A 21171-nucleotide genomic window follows, 5' to 3' on the forward strand; every position below is an offset into this window, starting at 1 on the left:
TCATGAGGAGCGAATCTAATTTCACTTTGATGTTAAATCTTCAGAAATTTGAAACAAGTTGTCAAATAACCTCTCTCCTGGATAAATCTTATGATCAGTGTACCCCCATCCCTGTGCAAGATGGCTTTGTGTCCCATTAGCCTCCTGTCACCCCCAGAATGCTCTTCTTTTGGGGCGCATCCCTGTCAAAGCACATGTTGTGGACCAGTCGCCTGTCATCTCGGCTTTGATCCTGGAGTATTTGAGAGGAGACACAGATGTGAGGGCTTTGATTTTTTAGATTTTCATGTTCCTCTCTGTTTTCTTACTCCTAGTTCTTATTCATCTAAGTTATCAGCCGACTTTTGAAAGCATTTCTGTTTTCAAATGCTTGGGACCGCTGCCTTTCAAGGGACCTCTGCCTTAAAGGGCAGGTCCCTCGCGTGGACATGGTGCCGTGGGGCTGATCTGAGCCACTTCAAGAAAAAGAGAGCTGCCGTCCCTTATTTTAAATATGTTCCACTAATGGCTTAAACTCAGTTTAATACTTCATCAGCCATTTATACACTTGGCTTTTGTTTACTCTTCATTTGTTTTCTTAATCAAAACTAAAGTTCTGAAGACCCGTTTTTACTGTTTGATACCCTGTTGAATCATCTCTCTGCTGTATGTTACTATTTGTGCTGTTGGTGTTTTGAACTTAAGCAGAGGTCTTTGTATTTATCGCCGCCGATGGTCTCTTCTCAAGTCAGTCCTCCGAAGCAGACTGTTGAGAACGGTTAGTGTCCTGGTTCTGTAGGTCATCCCAGGGGTCGGTCTGCAAAAGCCTTCCTGCCTCCACTCCGTCCTGATCATCTGGTGAGGAGGGCTGGGAGCAGGGCATTGTCCACCTTCCTCTTCCCCCCAGTTCAACTCACTCCTTCTCTTGAGTCTTTCCTCCTCCACGGACACTCGTGACCAAGCATGTGAGTGTGGGAGGTGTGACCTTAAAAAGGATCTGAGGCTCTCCTTTGCATTCTCCTGGATGAGAGCTGTCTCTCACCAGATTAGGCCCTGAGTTTTGCCAGTAATTACCTAGTTTGGCTAGCTGGCTTTTACTCTGGATTTGAATCCATATTGCATAACATTGCCTGACCATTTTTTTTAAAATAGTACTCTTTGTGTCCATCCTACTCCTGATCTTTGAACAGACTCCAGTTAGAAAGGCAGCTTCACTGCAGGGTGTGTGCCCGCCCAGTGCACTGGGAGGCCTGGCCTTCTGCAGCCTCACACAGCTTTGTTTGCTTTTCTCACCACAGCCCTTGCTCACACTGGCTCTTTCACCTGGACTAGCATTTACCCACCATCCAAATCTTATCTGTTCTTAAAGGCCAGATTTAATTCCCTTTGCTCTATGCAATTTATTTAGTCTGGTCCACACTAATCAACCTTGATTGAACTCTTCATACCTAGAGAATGATGATTCAATTGTATCCTTAGTAGTACCAGGTGTGTTCTAGTCCTCCTTCTGGGCTGGAAGATGGGAGCTTTGAAATAGCATTAAATGGTTGATATACTTACCTTTCAAAGAAATTAATCACTGATTGTAAAATTTCATGCTGAGGATGATATTTCCAGACAATTAGTTTACATCTATCCTTTCTAATAATATTTCTAAAGAGCCACCTACTTGCCCTACAAGCTTGGCCGTGTTGGATTCAATTCCAGAGCTCCCATCCAAGGTAGTTCTTGTTTTAGGAACTCCCTAAACAAACCCTTCCCTTTGTTGATGACCAGCACATGATGCTCCGCTACTGTCACAGCTGCTTCCTCACAGGGTACTGCATGTGCTTCTCTTTTACATCTTGAAAGTAAGCATGGTCTTTTTCTCTGTTCTTTTTTCCACTTCAGTTTCATAAAAGGGATGCAAAATAAAAGGTTAAGTTTTATAAGAGTTTGTAGAAGTGTCCTGTCTTACAAACAAGTAAGCAGAAAAAAAAAACCCAAAAAACAAAGACACTGAAATAGAGAACAAGGGGATAGTGACCAGAGGGGGAAAGGAAGGGAAGTTAAGGGGAAAAAGGGGGAGGGATTTGGAGGAACAAATAGGAAGGACACAGGGACGAGAACTAAGGGGGGGGAGGAAATGGGAGGGAGGTGGGGAGCACGGGGCAGGGGGGCTGGGATGGGAGAAATAGACAAAAAAAACTGTACTTGAAAAATAACTAAATAAAATTAAAATAAATAAATAAATAAATAAATAAAAAACAAAAAAAAAACAAGACTATATTCTGCCCTCCTCAGGTTATAATGACTGCACTACAAAATTACATTACTAAAGTACTTTAAATAATTTCAAAGTGCTTACATAAAAAAAAAAAGAAGTGTCCTGTCTTGTAGATTAAATTGTCTAATATTTATAAAACAAAAATTCACCTTATTTGCTACATAATAACATCTTAACTCTTGGATTTAACCCATTTAGTTATATATTCCTGTGGAAACCTGTCTCTATTCAAAACGAGCAGCCTGCAATGGACAACTTTCTTTGTTGTAGTCTGGTGTCTTTATCACAGCAACACTTAGAGATATCATATGCGATTGGATAAAAATGTTACATGCTTCCAAAAGTACTTAAAAATGCCACAGTCTGTTATCCCGTTCTCCTATACATATATTGTTATAAGCAATTCAAATTTGTCCCACCACCCCAGAGATACATGGCCAGGACTCCAATCAGGGTGGCGCTGAGCTCCAAGTCACACAAAGAAAGCCGCAACAATAAGCCACATTGCTCCCCTCCTGAACTCTTTTCTGCTCAATTCTCCTACAAGTTGACATCAGCCCCTTGTCCTGGAGTGACAAGAAGACCCTCAGCTGTCTGCAGATGTCATGTTCTCAGTCCCCACAGTCCTTTCAGCCGGACACTCCGGCCTTACTGCTAGTCAGTCAGTGCCAGGCCTGGTCACTTTGGAGCTGGCACATCAGAGAAAACATTAGAACATTACTATTTATTAATATGATTTTATTTTATTGTTGTAGATAGAAATATGAGAAATTACTATAGTACAAATCAAGAAATTCATAAAGGCAACTGTCTAATGACTATTACCTGATAATCTTTTATTTTATCTGTTTTTACCCCAAGATTTATATTCTCTTATTTCAGTTAAAGCAACTAAATTCTTCCTGCTTTTGTGAGACAATAAGCATTAAATTCAAACAATTCAATTTTGATACACACATTCTCAAAACTTCAGGCTGGAAATGATTTTAGAAAAGTATAACACTAATTGATATAGATGTCACTGTAATAAATGATATTGTATCTTATAAAAATTAGTTGGTAAACCCACTTAAAATTTCTGTCTGGTTCATTTCTATTCAGAACTTATTTGTCTATTAATTAATGCAGGAACAACTTATTTTTGGATCAGATTTGACATCTCTGCTGGGCATTTTCTTTTAAAGGAAAAGAAATGTTGCAGAAGCTCTGCACTGCCTTTTCTCAGCTTTTTGGAGATATTCTGTATCAGTCATGATTTCTGCACAAATGAGTTGGAGAATAATTCACACCAGAGTAGCAGAAATAGCTGCACATAAAAATTGAGTGCATGTATGAATCAATGCGTGTACAAATCCAGTGCACATATGAATCAGTGCACATGTGAATCCAGTGCACGTACGAATCCCATGCATGTATAAATCCTGTGCACACACAAATCCAGTGCAGGTATGAACCTTAATGTGCCTCCATGTCAGGTGCCAGTTAGAGAAGAGCTGGCCATGGGAATTATAAGTAAATGGGGGACTCTTTCTTCCATTTAACTGATGAATCAGCCAAAAATCTTTGGCAGAACTGTGATTTGATTGTATATTGATTACAAAAAGGGAAAATTTGGTAGACTAGAGCCATAAAGATAATATAACTTGAAAGAAGTCGAAAAAAATAAAGAATCAAAAGCATGTTTTAGTGTCTTATCACAAAATCAGAAACACAATTTGCCTCAAACTTTTCCCAAGTAGCTGAGCCTCTCCTGCAATTCAAGTAACAAAATAAATATTGAAGCACCACCTCTGTGCAGAGGAGGAGGTGGTATTTGTCCCAAAGAACTTGATTTATGTATTAGAAGAAGATAAGGTTTATATATCTGTATCTACTTATCTATATATCAAGAATTCAAAAGAAAATTTATTAATATGTATAATAAATATACAAATCAAGTGCTAAAGGGAACTTAGAAGAAATAGATTTATTCCAGCTAGGGAGTTTGCAAAATTTACATAGAAACCATCTTCATGCTGATGAGAAATCTTCATGATTATTAGAAATTCTCTAGGCATATATGAAAAGAAAAGGCACTCCAAATATTTTTGGAAAGAAAACAGTATGGAACATGGTTGGGGAAAAGCAAAGAGTCCCCCTTAAGTACAGTTCAGCCTATCCGTAAGAAAGTACCACAGAATGAGGGACTTAAACGGTAGAGGGGTGTGGTCTTGGAGTTCTGGGGTCAGAGTGCAGGGAGGGCTGGTTTCCTCTGAAGCAGGAGGGGAGAATCTGTTTCATGCCTCTCTCCAAGCATCTGCCTACACACAATCTTTGGGTCCATGACGAGCAGACACAACACTCCACCCTCTGCCTTCTAGTCACATGGCATTCTCCCTGCCTCTGTGTCCAAATGTCCACCCTTTATAAGGACACCAGTCATTTTGAATTAGGGCCCACCTTGATGACCCCAGTTTTGCTTCATTACCCTATCTTAAGACCCTATCTCCAAATAAGGTCACATTCTGAGGTGCTTAGGGTTAGGACTTTACATGCTTTGTGGGAGGAACATGTCAACCCCTAAGAGTAGGTAAGGAGAAAAGATGATAAATAGTTTGGAAAAAATTCACTATATGTATCAAGGGGACTTGATGTTCAAAATAAAGAACATAGACATTATTCAAGGGATTGCAACTCTATGGCCAACTTTGGAAAGTGATGAAGTTACCTTAGATGACTAAATAAGCTTTTACACAGGAGGAAGATGCAAAGTTATGAAATAAATGATAGAAGTAGATGATACTGAAGATAACGGAGAAATCGGAGTTAAATATTTTAACCCTGAGATGAGGAGCTTGGCTAATTTATTAACAGATGGAAGAAAGATTCACTGAAGAAAAAAATACCTTCCTCTGGCTTCCAAGAGATGGCAAAGACCTGACACAGCCCGACGGGCCAGGGGCCAGTGCACTGTCCCCACCTCGGAGTACCAGGTGGACGGGATGTCAGTCACCGTCCCCTGACATGGGTCAGCTGTCTCCTCGGGGTCCAAAAGGGGTAGAATTTGTTAGCCATGAAGCAGAATTTAGGCATATTTCCTCTAACCTCTTAAAATTTAACATCTAGAAGGAAATGTTAATGTTACTCCTTCTCTGCCCCACACATGTACCCTGACGTGTGCACAGGCCTGATGGGGGAAAAGGCTAAGAGGGTACATACTAAAGTTAGACTGACTATCATAAGAAATTTCCAGAAAAATATGAAAAACAAAATGATATTTTTCAACTTACATGAGGAAAGTGGAGGCAATGAATGGCAGTGGGAGGAGCGAAGGCTGGCAGGCGGCGTGTTTCTGTTCTCAGGGGGGCTGTGGACAAGCGAACTGGTCTTCCCAACTTGGTTATGTGCAGTATGAGGGGGGGGAACTGTGTCCTACAGATTAGATGAAACAGCTACATAAAGAACATAGTGGGTGTCACATAGCTCTTTCACTGTTGTGAACTCTAGTTTTCATAGCCAAAAGCACTCCCGATGTTTCTCCCCTCAGAATGAAGCACGTGTTTGTGCACAGATGCACTGGTTATCTAACTCAGAGGTTGAAAATAAATTGCTGGATTTTTAAAAAATAAATCTTATAAATATTCCATGGCCATTGTGGAGACTGATGATTCTCAGCAAAATTGGTAACTATTGTTTCTGTAAAGGTTTCTTAAGCTTATTTAGTTCTGTAAATCTAGATGTTCTGCACAGTGAGATACCTGTTTAGAAGTAAACGAAATCTACATTTTTAAGTGAAATACCGGTGCTTCTTGGAAGAAAATTTAAGGAACGATTCTAAACTTTTTAAGCCTATGTGTCATATTTGGCCTACAATGGCAGATACAACAGTATCAGTCTGGAAATGGGCAGTCAATACAATCTCTTCCCCTTGTACAGCTTTTGTGTAGTTTTGTACTCGGTAATTCTAATAGACGTTTTCTGAGCAATAGAGTTTGTCAGCAATTATTATGTTGAGAAAGTAGAAGAAAAACAATAATTAAATACTTTAATTTATCCTACTTTATCCATGACTCTGTAGCTAAACTTAAGCATAGATTGAAAAGAAACATACACAGAGGTAACTTCATATTTTAAAAGTGTTGTGTATCCTTGGCCTTGAAGAAATGACAAAATCAATTTTCTGAGAAATGAGGATATCCAAATGGGTATTACTTTGTGAGCCTAAGCAAAAATAGGCAAAGAAGGCTTTGCTTATTTCCTGAATGTGGGTGTTTATAAGAGAGTAAGATATATATTTGAAAAATTGCCAATGATACCTCAGACAAGGGTTTAATCTCCAAAATATACAAAGAACTTACAAGACTCCACTCTAAGAAGACAAATAACCCAATTTAAAAATGGGCAAAGGACTTGAACAGACACTTCTCCAAGGAGGACATGCAGAATATCCAGAGACACATGAAGAGATGCTCAATATCGTTAGCCATCAGAGAGATGCAAATTAAAACAACAATGAGATACCACTTTACACCAGTCAGGATGGCTATCATAAACAAAGCAACAAACAACAAATGTTGGAGAGGTTGTGGGGAAAAGGGGACCCTAGTTCACTGTTGGTGGGATTGCAGACTGGTACAACCACTGTGGAAAACAGTATGGAATTTTCTCAGAAAACTAAAAATGGATCTGCCTTATGACCCAGCAATGAAATTGCTGGGATATATCCTAAGAACCCTAAGATACCAATCCAAAAGAACCTATGCACCCCAATGTTCATAGCAGCACAATTTACAATAGCCAAGAGCTGGAAGCAACCTAGGTGCCCATCAGTAAATGAATGTATCAAAAAATTATAGTACATATACACAATGAAATTCTATGCAGCAGGAAGGAAGAAGGAGCTCCTACCCTTTGCAACAGTTTGGATGGAACTGGAAAGCATTTTGCTGAGCGAAATAGGCCAGGTGTTGAAAGACAAATACCATATGATCTCACCTTTAACAGGAAGCTAAACAACAAAATAAACAAGCAAGCAAAATAAAAACAACGACACTGAAATCGAGAACAGGGGAACAGTGACCGGAGGGGAGAGGGGAGGGAATTTCAGGGGAAAAAGAGGAAGGATTTACAGGAACTAGCATAAAGGACACATGGACAACAACTAAGGGGGGTGGAAAGGGGAGGGAGGTGGGGGTAGGGTGGGGTGAGCTGGGAAGGGAGTAAAAGAAAGAATACTGTAGTTGAAAAATAATTTTAAAAATAAATTAATTAAAAATAAATAAATAAATAAATAAGAAATCCTTTCATGAAATATGCAACGTAACTTAAAAACAGAGCTATTCCTCCTCAGAGGCAAAGAGCCAAGTGGTTAGTTACTTGAAGGACCTTTCATGAGTTTCCAAGCTAGTCTTCCATCCTAAGTACAGAAATGGTTTCTGGGAAGTATACTTGAACTTACTTGGGGCTGTTAAATTGTTTCATTCACATTGATTTTTTTCTGGGGTCCTGTGAAAAGTTCAACAAGATTAACTAGCCTTCAAGGTCCATGTTGACAAAAAACTGACCATTAAAAAAGAAAAAAAAAGAGGTTACCCAAAGCATACTCTTTTTAATCTGGCCCTGCCTAGTTATTTGCCTATCTTTAAATATATAATGCTTCCTGTCACTTCCTATTGTTCTGCAACCAAATTCAGTATTTATCAAAGGGTTTAGCACTTAGACCTAGTACAATGACCTTGCAGATCTTTCAACTAATGAAGCTGGTCCCACCCAGGCTTTTTTAAAAAATATTTTATTTATTTATTTTCAGAGAGAGGGGAAGGGAAGGAGAGAGTAGGAGAGAAACATCAATGTGTGGTTGCCTCTCACGTGTCCCCTACTGGGGACCTAGCCTGCAACCCAGGCATGTACCCTGTCTGGGAATCCAACTGGCGACCCTTTGCTTCACAGGCTCGTGCTCAATCCACTGAGCTACAGCAGCCAGGACCCACCCTCAGGCTTTTGCTCTCTCCTTTCCCACCCCTAAAACACTTTCCCAGAATGCCCCGGTGACCAGGGGTCTGACCAGATGTCTCCACCTAAGGCAGCTTTCACTGTTCACCATCTAAAATGATCATACTCCTGAAAATTGCTCCTTTTCCTGCTTTATTTTTTCAGTAAAGCAGCTAATATTCCCTCATTAATTTTGTTGCAATTTTGTGTTCTCCACTAGAAAAAATTTCTCCTACCAATCCCCGTGTCCCAAACTAGAATAGTCCTGGGTATGTGGTAGTGACTTCATATTTACTGAAATGATGAATGAATGAGTGAGTGAGTGAATGAGTGAATTAATGAGAGGGATTCCCTTTAAACCTGTTATTGTCTACTTGTGGAAATAATGTCAGGAATAGGTTTTTGGAGAGTTATCTAATTTATGAGGTAAGTTCTTATTTGTTGTGAAGTTCTAATTAAGAAACTAAATTCCAGCCCTGGCTGGTATAGCTCAGTGGATTGAGTGCGGGCCTGCAAACCAGAGGACTGCGGTTCGATTCCCAGTCAAGGCACATGCCTGGGTTCCAGGCCAGTTCCCCGGCAGGGGACGCATGAGAGGCAACCATACATTGATGTTTCTCTACCTCTCTCCTTCTCTTCCCCTCTAAACATAAACAGATAAAATTTTTTTTTAAATAAATTTATTTATTTTTTTGAATTAATTATGCTGTTACAGTTGTTCTATTCCCCCTTCATTTCCCTCCACCCTGCCCCCCCAACCCCACCATTACCCCCCTTTAGTTTATGTCCATGTGTCTCAAGTCCTTTAGGTTCTATATTTCCCATACTATTCTTGTCCCCCCCATCTATTTTCTATCTACTGTCTATGCTACTTGTTTTCTGTACCTTCTCCCCCCATCTCCTCCTCCCACTCTCCTGTTGCTAACCCTCCTTGAGATCTTCATTTCTATGTTTCCACTCCTGATCTAGCTGTCCTTTTAGTTTGCTTTTGTTTTAGGTGTGGTTGTTAATAACTGTGAGTTTGTTGTCCTTTCACTGTTCATGTTTCTTTAACTTCTTTTTCTTAGATAAGTCCCTTTAACATTTCATATAATAAGGGCTTGGTGATGATGAACTCCTTGAATTTGGTCTTATCTGAGAAGCACCTTATCTGTCCTTCCATTCTAAATGAAAGTTTTGCTGGGTAGAGCAATCTTGGTTGTAGGTCTTTAGATTTCATGACTTGGAATATTTCTTTCCATCCCCTTCTTGCCTGTAAGGTCTCTTTTGAGAAATCTGCTGACAGCCTGATGGGGACTCCTTTGTAGGTGATTGTCCCCTTACCTCTTGCTGCTTCCAGGATTCTTTCCTTCATTTTAATTTTGGCTAATGTAATTATGATATGCCTTGGTGTGTTTCTTCTTGAGTCCAACTTTTTTGGTACTCTCTGAGCTTCTTGGATTTCTTGGAAGTCTATTTCCTTTGCCAGATTGGGGAAATTTTCTTTTATTATTTGTTCAAATAGTTTTTCCACTGGTGGTTGTGTCTTTCCCCCTTCTGGTACCCCTATAATTCGGATATTGGAGCGTTTATAGATGTCCTGGAGGTTCCTAAGCTTCTCCTCATTTTTCTGAATTCTTATTTCTTCATTCCTTTCTGTTTGATGATTTTTTTCTTCTTCCTTCTGGTCCACCCCATTGATTTGAGTCCCAGTTTTTTTTTCATCTCTATGGTTTTCCTGTGGAATTCCATTCATTTCCCTTAATTTAGCCTTCATATGTTTCTCTAATTTGTGGCTATAGTCCACCAGATCTGTGAGGAAGCTGATGACCAGTGTTTTAAACTGTGCGTCTGAGAGATTTGCTATTTCTTCGTCACTTAGATTTATCTGTGGGGCTTTGAGGTCTTCCTGCGACATTTTTGGTCTGTTCTGGCCCTTTAAGTGGGAGGAGCGGCGCCTTGGATTCCCAGGTCGCTGGGTTGTGACGCTGTATGTGGGGGCGTGGTCAGAGCGGGGAAATGGCGCTGCCGCCGCCTCTGCCACCGCCGCCTCTGCCACCGCCGCTGGTCCAAGCGCTCACTCCCTCACCCGCGTGCAACCATGCAACCTCAGTCAACTCACTGCCACCGCCTCCCCACTGACTCCTCCGTAGTCGCTCACCCGGTGGGCCGCTTGGTTGCTCACTAGGTCCAATCCTGGGTTTGGAACCCGTGCGACTGGATTCGCGCATCTGGATTCCGCGCCCGGGTCGATTCATTTGTAACTCCTCACCCGACGCCGGTTTCGCCCCTTACCGGTCGGGCGGAAGAATTTGTTGTTAGCGGACTTCCGAAAAGTTCAGTTTTCCGTGTTCTGGTTGTGTTTTCTGATGCTAATATTTAGTTGTCCCTAAACTTGGTTGTGTGAGGAGGCAGGCACATCCACCTTAAACCTCCATCTTGGCGGAAGTCCTCCAGATAAAAATTTTAAAAAATACATATTCATTGCAGAAAATTCAGACAAGCATATTTTTTTTTAAAAAAAGAAACTAAATTCCAAATAAATTTAAGTAGATTATATGAAGCAGAAGATTAACTCAGTGGTTTGGGAAGATAAGGTAGCAGAAAACACACACTCAAAGCAGCAAAAAGAACAAATGAATTAAAAATCAGGGTAGTTCAAGGGATGTCTAGGACAACATCAAGCGTGACAATATTTGCATCAAAAGGTACCAGAAAAAGAGAGAGAGCAAGAGATTGAGAAGGTATTTGAAGAAATAATGACTGCAGACATCCTTAACCTGGTGAAGGAATAGGAAACAAGTTCAGGTAGGACAGAGAGTTCCCAAACTGGTGAACTTAAAGAGGCCCACACCAAGACACATTGTAATTAAAATGCCAGAGGTTAAAGACAATGACAGAATCTTAAAGGAAGGAAGAGAAAAAAAGTTACCTACAATAGAGCTCCCATAAGACTGTCAGCTGATTCCTCAACAGAAGATTTCCAGGCCAGAAGGGATTGGCATGAATATTCAAAGTGTTGAAAAGCAAGGACCTACAGCCAAAACTATTCTACCCAACAAGGCTATTATTTTAAATTGAAGGGGAAATAACCCACATCCCAGAAAAGAAAAAGCTAAAGGAGTTTATCGCCACCAAATCACTCTTACAAGAAATGATTTTTTATATTTCTTTAATTTATTTTTTGTTGATTATGCCATTACAGTTGTTCTATTCCTCCCCTTCATTCCCCTCCACCCTACCCCCCGTCCCCACCATTACCCCCCTTTAGTTTATGACCATGTGTCTCAAGTTCTTTAGATTCTATATTTCCCATACTATTCTTGCCCCCATCTATTTTCTATCTACTGTCTATGCTACTTGTTTTTTGTACCTTCTTCCCCCTTCTCCTCCCACTCCCCTGTTGCTAACACTCCTTGAGATCTTCATTTCTATGTTTCCACTCCTGATCTAGCTGTCCTTTTAGTTTGCTTTTGTTTTAGGTGTGGTTGTTAATAACTGTGAGTTTGCTGTCCTTTCATTGTTTATGTTTTTTAATCTTCTTTTTCTTAGGTAAGTCCCTTTAACATTTCATATAATAAGGGCTTGGTGATGATGAACTCCTTGAATTTGATCTTATCTGAGAAGCACTTTATCTGTCCTTCCATTCTAAATGAAAGTTTTGCTGGATAGAGCAATCTTGGTTGTAGGTCTTTGCATTTCATGACTTGGAATACCTCTTTCCATCCCCTTCTTGCCTGTAAGGTCTCTTTTGAGAAATCAGCTGACAGTCTGATGGGGACTCCTGTGTAGGTGACTGTCCCCTTATCTCTCGCTGCTTGTAGGATTCTCTCCTTCATTTCAATCTTGGATAATGTAATGATGATGTGCCTTGATGTGTTTCTTCTTGGGTCCAACTTCTTTGGGACTCTCTGAGCTTCCTGGATTTCCTGGAAGTCTATTTCCTTTGCCAGATTAGGGAAATTCTCCTTTATTATTTGTTCAAATAAGTTTTCCACTGGTGGCTGTTCCTTTCCCCCTTCTGGTACCCCTATAATTCGGATGTTGGAGCGTTTAAAGATGTCCTGGAGGTTCCTAAGCCTCTCCTCATTTTTTTGAATTCTTGTTTCTTCATATTTTTCTGTTTGGTCATTTTTTCCTTCCTTCTGGTCCACTCCCTTAATTTGAGTCTCAGTTTCCTTTCCATCACTATTGGTTTCCTGTGCATTACCATTCATTTCAATTAGTTTCGCCTTCATATGTTTATCTAATTTGTGGCTATAATCAACCAGTTCTGTGAGGATCCTGATCACCAGTGTTTTAAACTGTGCGTCTGAGAGTTTTGCTATTTCTTCATCGCTTATATTTATAGGCTCTGGGGCTTTGAGATCTTCTTGAGCCATTTTTCATCTTTTCACGTCCATTAAGTACGAGGAGCAGAGCCTTGGACTCCCAGGTCGCTGGGTTGTGATGCTGTATGTGGGGGTGTGGTCAGAGCGGGGAAATGGCAGCCCCCTCTGCTGTTTCCGGCTGCTGGGTGAGGAGCAGAGCCTTAGGTTGTTCACCAGGGTAGGGCCACTCAGGTTGGTGGGTTATGACATTGTATGTGGAGGTGGAGTCAGAGCGGGGAAATGGCGGTGCCCTCTGCTGCCGCTCACTGCTGGGGCTGCTGGCTCTCGTCCAATCGCCCACTCCCTCACTTGGCTATTTGCGCACGAACGCACGACCACAGTCAACCCGCAGCCCTGCTCCCTCACTGGTTCCCGGTGGTTGCTTTCTGAGTTGCCCACCAGGTCCAACCCTGCTCCTGGATTCCGCGCGCCTGAGTCCATCTTATTGAGTTTTCCTGTGCAACCCCGCTCTGCCAGCTGCTGGTTTCGCCCCTCTTACCGGTCAGGCTGAAGAATTTGTTGTTATCAGACTTCTGAAAAGTTCAATTTTTTGTGTTCTGGCTGTGTTTTCTGTTGCTAATATTTAGGTCTCTAAACTTGGTTGTGTGAGAAAGCATGGTGTCTCCACCTATGCCTCCATCTTGGCGGAAGTCCCTCTTACAAGAAATGTTAAAGGTACTTCTTGAAGAAGAAGAAGGGGAACAAAAAAGAAACATAAATATGAATAATAAATTGGCAATAACTGTGTACCTGTATATAATCTCTTTAAACATAAATGAATTAAATATTCTAATCAAAAGACATGGGAGATCTGTATGGGTAAGGAAACAAGACCCATACATATGCTTCTACCAGAAATCCAGTTAAGATGAAATGCATGCACAGACTAAAAGTAGAGAAATGGAAAAAGGTATTTTATGCAAATGGAAAGAAATAACAAAGCTGGCGTAGCCATACTGATACTAGAGAGAATATACTTTAAAACCAAAGACTATAATAAGAGACAAAGAAGAACATAATGATAAAGAGATCATTCCAAGAAGAGGATATAACTCTTTCAACATTTATGCACCCAACATAGGAGCATCTAAATATATAAAGCAAATAACAATGGACATAAAGGCAGAGGTTGACAGTAATGCAGCCATAGTAGGGTTCTGTAACACCCATGACATCAATGGATAGATCTTACAGACAGAAAATCAACAAGGAAACAGTGGCCTAAATGACACATCTGACCAGGTCAAATATTTAATTGATATTTTTGTAGTATTTTGCCCCAAAGCAGCAAAATACATAGTTTTTTCAATTACACAAGGGACATTTTCCAGGGTATACTACATGTTAAGCTACAAAACAGTCTCAGTTAATTTAAGAAGATTGAAATAATATCAAGCATTTTCTTCAATCAGAATGGTATGAAACCAGAAATCAAGTTTTAAAAATCTGAAAAAAAAACAAACACATGGAAACTAAATATATTACTAAACAATGAATAGGTAAATATTGAGATCAAGGAAAAAACAAAAAGATACCCAAAATCCATGGGGCACAACAAAAGCAGCTATAAGAGGGCAATTCAGAGCAATACAGGACTACCTCAAGAAACAAGAAAAATCACAAATAAACAATGTAAGCTTCCAACTAAAGAAACTAGAAAAAGAATAACCAAAAAATCCAAAGTTATAGGTGGAAGTAAACATAAAGATTAGAGCCAGAAATAAACAAAATACAGTGCTGAAAACAATGTAAAAGATCAGTGGAATTAAAAGCTGGTTGTTTGAAAAGATAAATAATATTGATAAATCTTTAACTTAGACTCATCACTAGAAAAAGAGAGAGGACACAAATCAAAAAACAAAAAAGGGAAAGGGACAACTGGCACCACAAAAATACAAAAGATTGTAATTAAATACCATGAACAATCACCTGTCAACAGACTGCACAATCTGAAAGCAGTGGAAGAAACCCTAGAAATCTGTGCTCTTCCAAGAAGAACCAGAAAATTTGAACAGACCAATTCAACCAACAAAATCAAAATGATAATTTAAAAAATTCCTAGCAGAAGGCTTCACAGGTGAATTTTTCCAAATAGTCTAAGAACAACTAACACCTATCCTCAAACTATTCCAAAAAATTCAAGAGAAGGGAAGTCTCCTAAGCTCATTTGATAAGGCCAGCATAACTCTAATTCCAAAACCATATAAAGACATTAAAAAGAAAGAAAATGACTGGCCATTATGCCTGATAAACATATATGTAAATTCCTCAACAAAATATTAGCAAAATAATTCAGCAATACATTAAAAAGACAGTACACCATGAACCAGTGGGATATTTTCCTGGGATGTAAGGTTGGTTCAATATCTGCAAATCAATGAAGGTGACACACCTCAAAAAAAAAAAACAACAAAGTATGAAAATCATGTGATTGTATCAATAGATACAGAAAAAGTATTTGAAAAAAATCCAGCACCCATTTATGATAAAACTTCTCAGCAAAGTGGGAATTAAAGGGAGCATACCACTACATAATACAGGCTATCTAGACACACCCACAATTAACATTATACTTCTGAGGGAAAAACTAAAAGTGATTGCCTTAAGCTCTGAAACAAGGCAGGGATGTCCACCTTCACCATTCTTATTCAAGATTGTATTGGAAGTCTTAGCAACAGCCACCACACAGAAAAGAGAAATCAAAGCGGGGTTCTAACAAGAAACTACTAGAGCTGACAAATGAACTCAGTAAAGTAGTAGGATACAGAATAAATATTCAGAAATCAGCTGTGGTTTTATAAATTAATAATGAATCATCGGAAAGGACAACTAAGAAAACAGTTGCATTAAAAGAAATAAGATACCTAGGAATGAATTTAACCAAGGAATTAAAAGAACTATACTTGGGAAATTATAAGAGGCTGAGGAAAGAAATTGGAAAAAATACAAATAAATGGAAGCACATACTGTGTTCATGGGTTGGAAGAATTAACATCATTAAAATGTTCATATTGCCCAACGCAACCTATAGATTCAAAGTAATTCCTATCAAAATACCAATGACATATTTTATAGAACTAAAACAAATAATCCAAACATTTATATGGAACCACATAGACCCCAAATAGCAATGACAATTTTGAGAAGGAAGAGCAGCATTGGGGATATCATGCTACCAACTATCAAACTATGCAACAAGGCTATGGTAATCAAAACAGGATGGTATTGACATAACAACAGACACATCGATTGAAGGAAGAGAATAGAGAGCTCAGAAATAAGCCCATGCCTATACAGTTAATTAATATATGATAAAGAAGGTAAGAACACATTATCGGGTCAAGACAGTCTATTCAATAAATTGTGTTGGGAAAATTGGACAGAAACATGAAAAACATGAAATTAGATCACCTTCTAATGCCATATCCAAGAATAAACTCAAAGTGGATTAAAGACTTAAATGTAAGACTCAAACCATAAAACTCTTGAAAGAAAACATAGGCAGTAAACTCTCTGACTTATTTTTGGCAATATATTTTCTGATTTATCTTTTCAGGCAAGGGAAATAAAATTTAAAAAATAGTACTACATAAAATTAAAATTTTTCTGCAGAGGAAGGAAATCATTAACAAAACAGAAAGACAACCTACTGATTGAGTAAATTTATTTGCCAATAATACATCCTATCAGTGGTTAATATCCAAAGTTTATAGAGACTTCATACAAGTCAACACCAAAAAACAAATAATCCAATTATAAAATCAACAGAGAACCTGAGGACTCACCTCTTGGAAAAAGACATACAGTTGGCCAATTGTCATATGAAAAGATGCTCAATGTTGCTAACCATCAGAGAAATGCAAATTAAAACTACCATGAGGTATTGCCTTATGCTTGTCAGAATGGCTACCATAAATGCATCGACAAAAAGGAGGTGTTGGTGAAGATGTGGAAAAAAGGGAACATGTGTGTGCACTGTTGGTAAAAATGCAGATTGCTGCAGCTGCTATGGAAAACAGTGTGAAGATTCCTCAAACATAAAAAATGGAACTGCCCTAAGATCCAGAAATTTTATTTCTGTGTATTTATCTGAAAAATTCCCAAATGCTAATTTGAAAAGATAAATGCACCCCCTATGTTCACTGCAGGCTTATTTACAACAGCCAAGATATGGAAGCAGCCCAAGTGCCCATCAATAGGTGAGTGGATTTAATGGCTGTGTTGCATATATACTGTGGAACTTTACTCGCAATGAAAAAGAATGAAATCTTCCCATTAGTGACAGCATAGATGAACCTAGAAGTTGGTATACTAAATTAAATAAGTCAGTCAGAGAAAGGCAGATATCATATGATTTCATATATATATTGAATCTAAAAAACAAAATAAATGAACAAAGCAAACAGAAACAGACTCACAGATACAGAGAACAGGCTGATGGTTGCCAGACGGGAGGGTGACTAGGGTGCTTGGTGAAAAAGTTGAAGGGGTAAGAAGTATGTATTGGTAGTTACTGAACAGTCACAGGGATGTAAAGTACAGCACAGGGAACAGAGTCAGTGGTAGTGTAATAAGTATGTGTGGTGCCAGGTGGGGACTGGAAATATCAGGGAATCACTTTGTAAATTATATGATTGTCTAACCACTATGCTGTGCACCCAAAAATCATATAAAGTAATATTGAATGACAAGTGTAATTGAAAAATAAAAGTAAAAAATAAATTCCAAATAAGTGTAAAGAGATAATCAGATAACCTATGGTATATATAAATTCTTCATTACTGACAAGTAATTGATAGCAAAGCTGTTTTTCTTCTATGTGTAAAGCCTATGTGTTTTTTTTAAAAAGTCAGTTTTATAAATTAAAACAACATTTACTTTGTGTAAGCTAAAAATGATACCAATTGGTATTGGGCGTGAAATGTCAGTGTACCCTGAGACAGTACTGAAAGGGGCTGTGCCATTCTCCTGGACCCTGGCCAGTAAGAAAGGAACCACGTGATTATTATAAGGACAGTTTCTTTTGCCAACATGGACCATCAAGGCTAGTCAGTGTTGAACTTGTCATGGGAACCCAGGAACATACCATTGTGAATGAAACAATTTAAATGTTTAGTTAAAGACTAAAAGATAAACAGTCTATCTATCTATCTATCTATCTATCTATCTATCATCTATCTATCTTTATCATCTATGAGTATATTCATATCCTTGGTTATCAATCATTGTAAAATTCCATAATCTACATTGGACAGACATTTCAAGAAGTCTTAGCAATTTCATATCATTAGGTAGACAGTGCAAAAACGCCCCAACATATCATGACAGTCTGAGTGAGAGGTGGTGCTGTGAAGGGTTAACTGCAGAGGCGGATGTGCTGTGGGTCTCATTCTTGAGAAATCACTGCTGGAAACCGCAGCCCTCCCATGCTTCCTCCAAGCGCTCCTCAGCCACGCACTCGGCACCCTTCCCTGCTCCCCAGACTACCTGCCTGTGTTTCTGGCCAACTTCCTTTATGCTTCCTCTGTGAATGGAAAGCCAGACTCTTCTTTTCCAGTTCTGTTCAATTTCCTTTTAGGGAATCGAAAGGTTACTGTCCTGAGTTTTGAAAATCATTTGACCACTCACACTCACTCTGCAAAACCCACCAAAATGCCACCTGCACTGTGCCACCTGCCTGACCCCAGCACAGGGTGAGTGAGCCCTGCTTCGGCTGCGTGGCCTTGTTCAGGTGCCGCTGTGGTACGCGGGGGAGCTTGTTTACATTTACTTCAGTGCTCACCTGTCTTCTCTCTTCACACCAGGCTCTGGGGCCATGCATGGCTTATGTCCATAACCCTAATGACAAGGTGGAGTGTTTCTACTCCTCTGAGACTCGGTGACCTTTATTCACCACCCTCCAACTGTGCACCTTCTTAGAGTCCACAGTTCTTCCTACAAGTCCTGGAGATTACTCAAGGATTTATTTCTGTTGAGTCAGCAGTGTCTTCACCCTAAACTCAGTGTATCTCAGTAATACTCTAACACCCAGAGCCACCAATCAGCCCCTTCCCTATTTTGCAGAAAAATACTGACTTTCTCCAGGATTTGATGAACTTAGTTAACGGTTTATAAAAATTTGAGGGTTTTTGAGGAAAACGTCACAAAATACAAAAAATGCTCAGTCACCTGCCACTTTCCCTTGTCCTTCTTTAAAGCCACAGCCAGGTACCCTCAGATGCTCACTCATAGCAGCTCCACCCAGGCTTAGGCTCTGTGCGACCTCAGCTTTCACCCCCAGTGCTCCTGGCAAAGGGAGTTCTCCCTGAAAGAGAAATTCGCAGACTATCCAAAAAGGGAATGATTCCTTTTATCACAATTATACATCTTACTTATTGTTGCCATGACCAGAGGGTCAAAACTTGTGTATATGTTTAAAAAATACTTTGGTTGACTCATAAAGCCTCAGTTAACTTGTTTCCTGATACATTTCAGGTGACTTTAGATAGCTTCTATTTCAGTTAACTTTGGTTGTGATTTAAATTACTTAATCGATTTGTGAGCTATTTTGATTTTCCTTATGTTCTTTAGAGAATTCTTCAGATATAAGAAGAGGGGGGAAAAGATTGTGTGGAAGCCATCTCTGAGGAGATGTATCTGTAAAATCAGGTCTTTATAACTGGGGGTGGGTGTTTGACTGCTGAAAGTACTGAGCATTTTAGTAAGCCCCTTGCTCTAGCATGTAGGAGAATATAAACACGAGGGCACATTGGCTCTGACACCAGAATTGTCATTCCAAACACAAGTTCCTTCTAAACCCAGAACGGCGATGTCTCTTTTTTAATGACCAAGAAAAGAACTCCAAAGCACCAATAAATTAGTATTCATCTGCTAACAATAACATTCAATATTTCACCAGAGACAATATTTTACCCCACTTTGTGTGGCAGAGATGGTCTGCTGTCCTTGAGACTAGAACAGCCATGTCTGGACTCTGTCATTACCCCCTAGAATTGGAATTTGACCATATAGTGAAAGGACATACTTTTGGCCTTTTAATTTATTCAGGACTTAAACAAAAATATGATACAGTAGGTCAGTGAGATGGGAACACACTATCAGAACATTCTGGGATATTCAGACTCAAAATACAGCGTGCGACTATGCTTTGGGATTGTGCTTGTCATCAGCAGATTAAACAAACTTTCTTTGCTTTAATGTGGAAGATGAACTAGAGAGAGACAAGGCTGGGCCATAATAGTAACAGGGTAAGACAAGGACTTAAATCCAGGTGATGCCAGTGGTGACAAACAGACAGTAAAAATCAAAACTATTAAGGCTCAGTGAAGGCAATGCATCATAATAATTAAAAGCTTGGGCCTCGGGGACAAGAAAGGTAGATCCGGAGTTGGGTTACCATACACTAGCAATGTGACCTGAGAAAATTATTTTATTTCTCTAAACCTCAGTTGCCTCTTTTTTAAAGTGAGGAGGACAATACCTTCTATGCTAGATCATTGTGAGGACCAGATGAAATAATACTACAAAACACTTTGTCCAGTGCTCGCTTGTCACATAGTTAAGTGTTAGGTTGAGTTAGAAAATTAATGATCTAAATTTGGTGTTTGGGGGTGGAGGTGCCTGCTGTCTCAGTTCATCTAAATGGACAGTTGTTACAGTGGTAAATGCACATATGAAAGAGGTGTGGGAGAGGGGGAATGTGTGTGATCAGGATGTTGTCAATAGTTAAAGCCACTGACTACTGAGTAAGACTCACATGGGTAAGATATTAAATTAATGAAGGGAAGGGGTGAGGAAAAAACATTGGATAAGAATGTGTCATAGTGGTCAAATGAGCCCTGGCCCAGTAATTCAATTGCTTGGAGTGTTACCTGTACACCAAAAGGTTGCAGGTTCAATGGCCCTAGGTCAGGGCACACACCTAGGTTGAGGGTTTGATCCCTAGTTGGGGTATGGATGGGAAGGAGAAAACCAATTGATGCTTCTTTCTCTCTCTCTATCTTTTGATGCCTCTTTCTCTCTCTCTATCTTTCTCTTTCTCTTTCTCTCTCAAATATTCTTGAGGGGAGATTTTTTTAAGTGGGCAAATGAATGGTCTGAGAAGAGAACCCTGAGGCCCTGGGTGGGTAGCTTGGTTGGAGCATTGTCTCAGATATGCCAAGATTGTGGGTTCAATCCCCAGTCAGGACACACAAGAATCGACCAATGAGTGCCTAAATAAGTAGAACAACAAAGTGACAATTCTCCCTCTCTCGCTCTAAAAATAATTTTTTAAAGTAAATAAAAAAGGACCCTAAGAAGAAGTTCAGGAAATGGTTATATCCTAGAAGGCAAAGCTAGAGAGAATTATAAGGAAGGCATGGCCAGTAGTATCAAATACCAAGATTAAGTCAGCAAAAACTGGAAAACATTTAGGTTTATCAAGTAAGAGGTTAAATTACCCTGGAAATATCAATTTCAGTGATGAACTGGTGAGAATTGAAGGCATGTTTAGAGTGGCTGGGAGTGAATGATTAGGTGAGTACACACTACATTTCTAAGTACAAACATCAAAGGAAAGAGAGAAGGCAGTGTAACTGGAAGAGGAGGTTGGCTAGACACAAGCGT

This window comes from Artibeus jamaicensis, unplaced genomic scaffold (genome assembly GCF_021234435.1).
Source record: "Artibeus jamaicensis isolate MK-2021 breed Jamaican fruit bat unplaced genomic scaffold, CSHL_Jam_final contig_473, whole genome shotgun sequence".
Taxonomy (NCBI): Eukaryota; Metazoa; Chordata; class Mammalia; order Chiroptera; family Phyllostomidae; genus Artibeus; species Artibeus jamaicensis.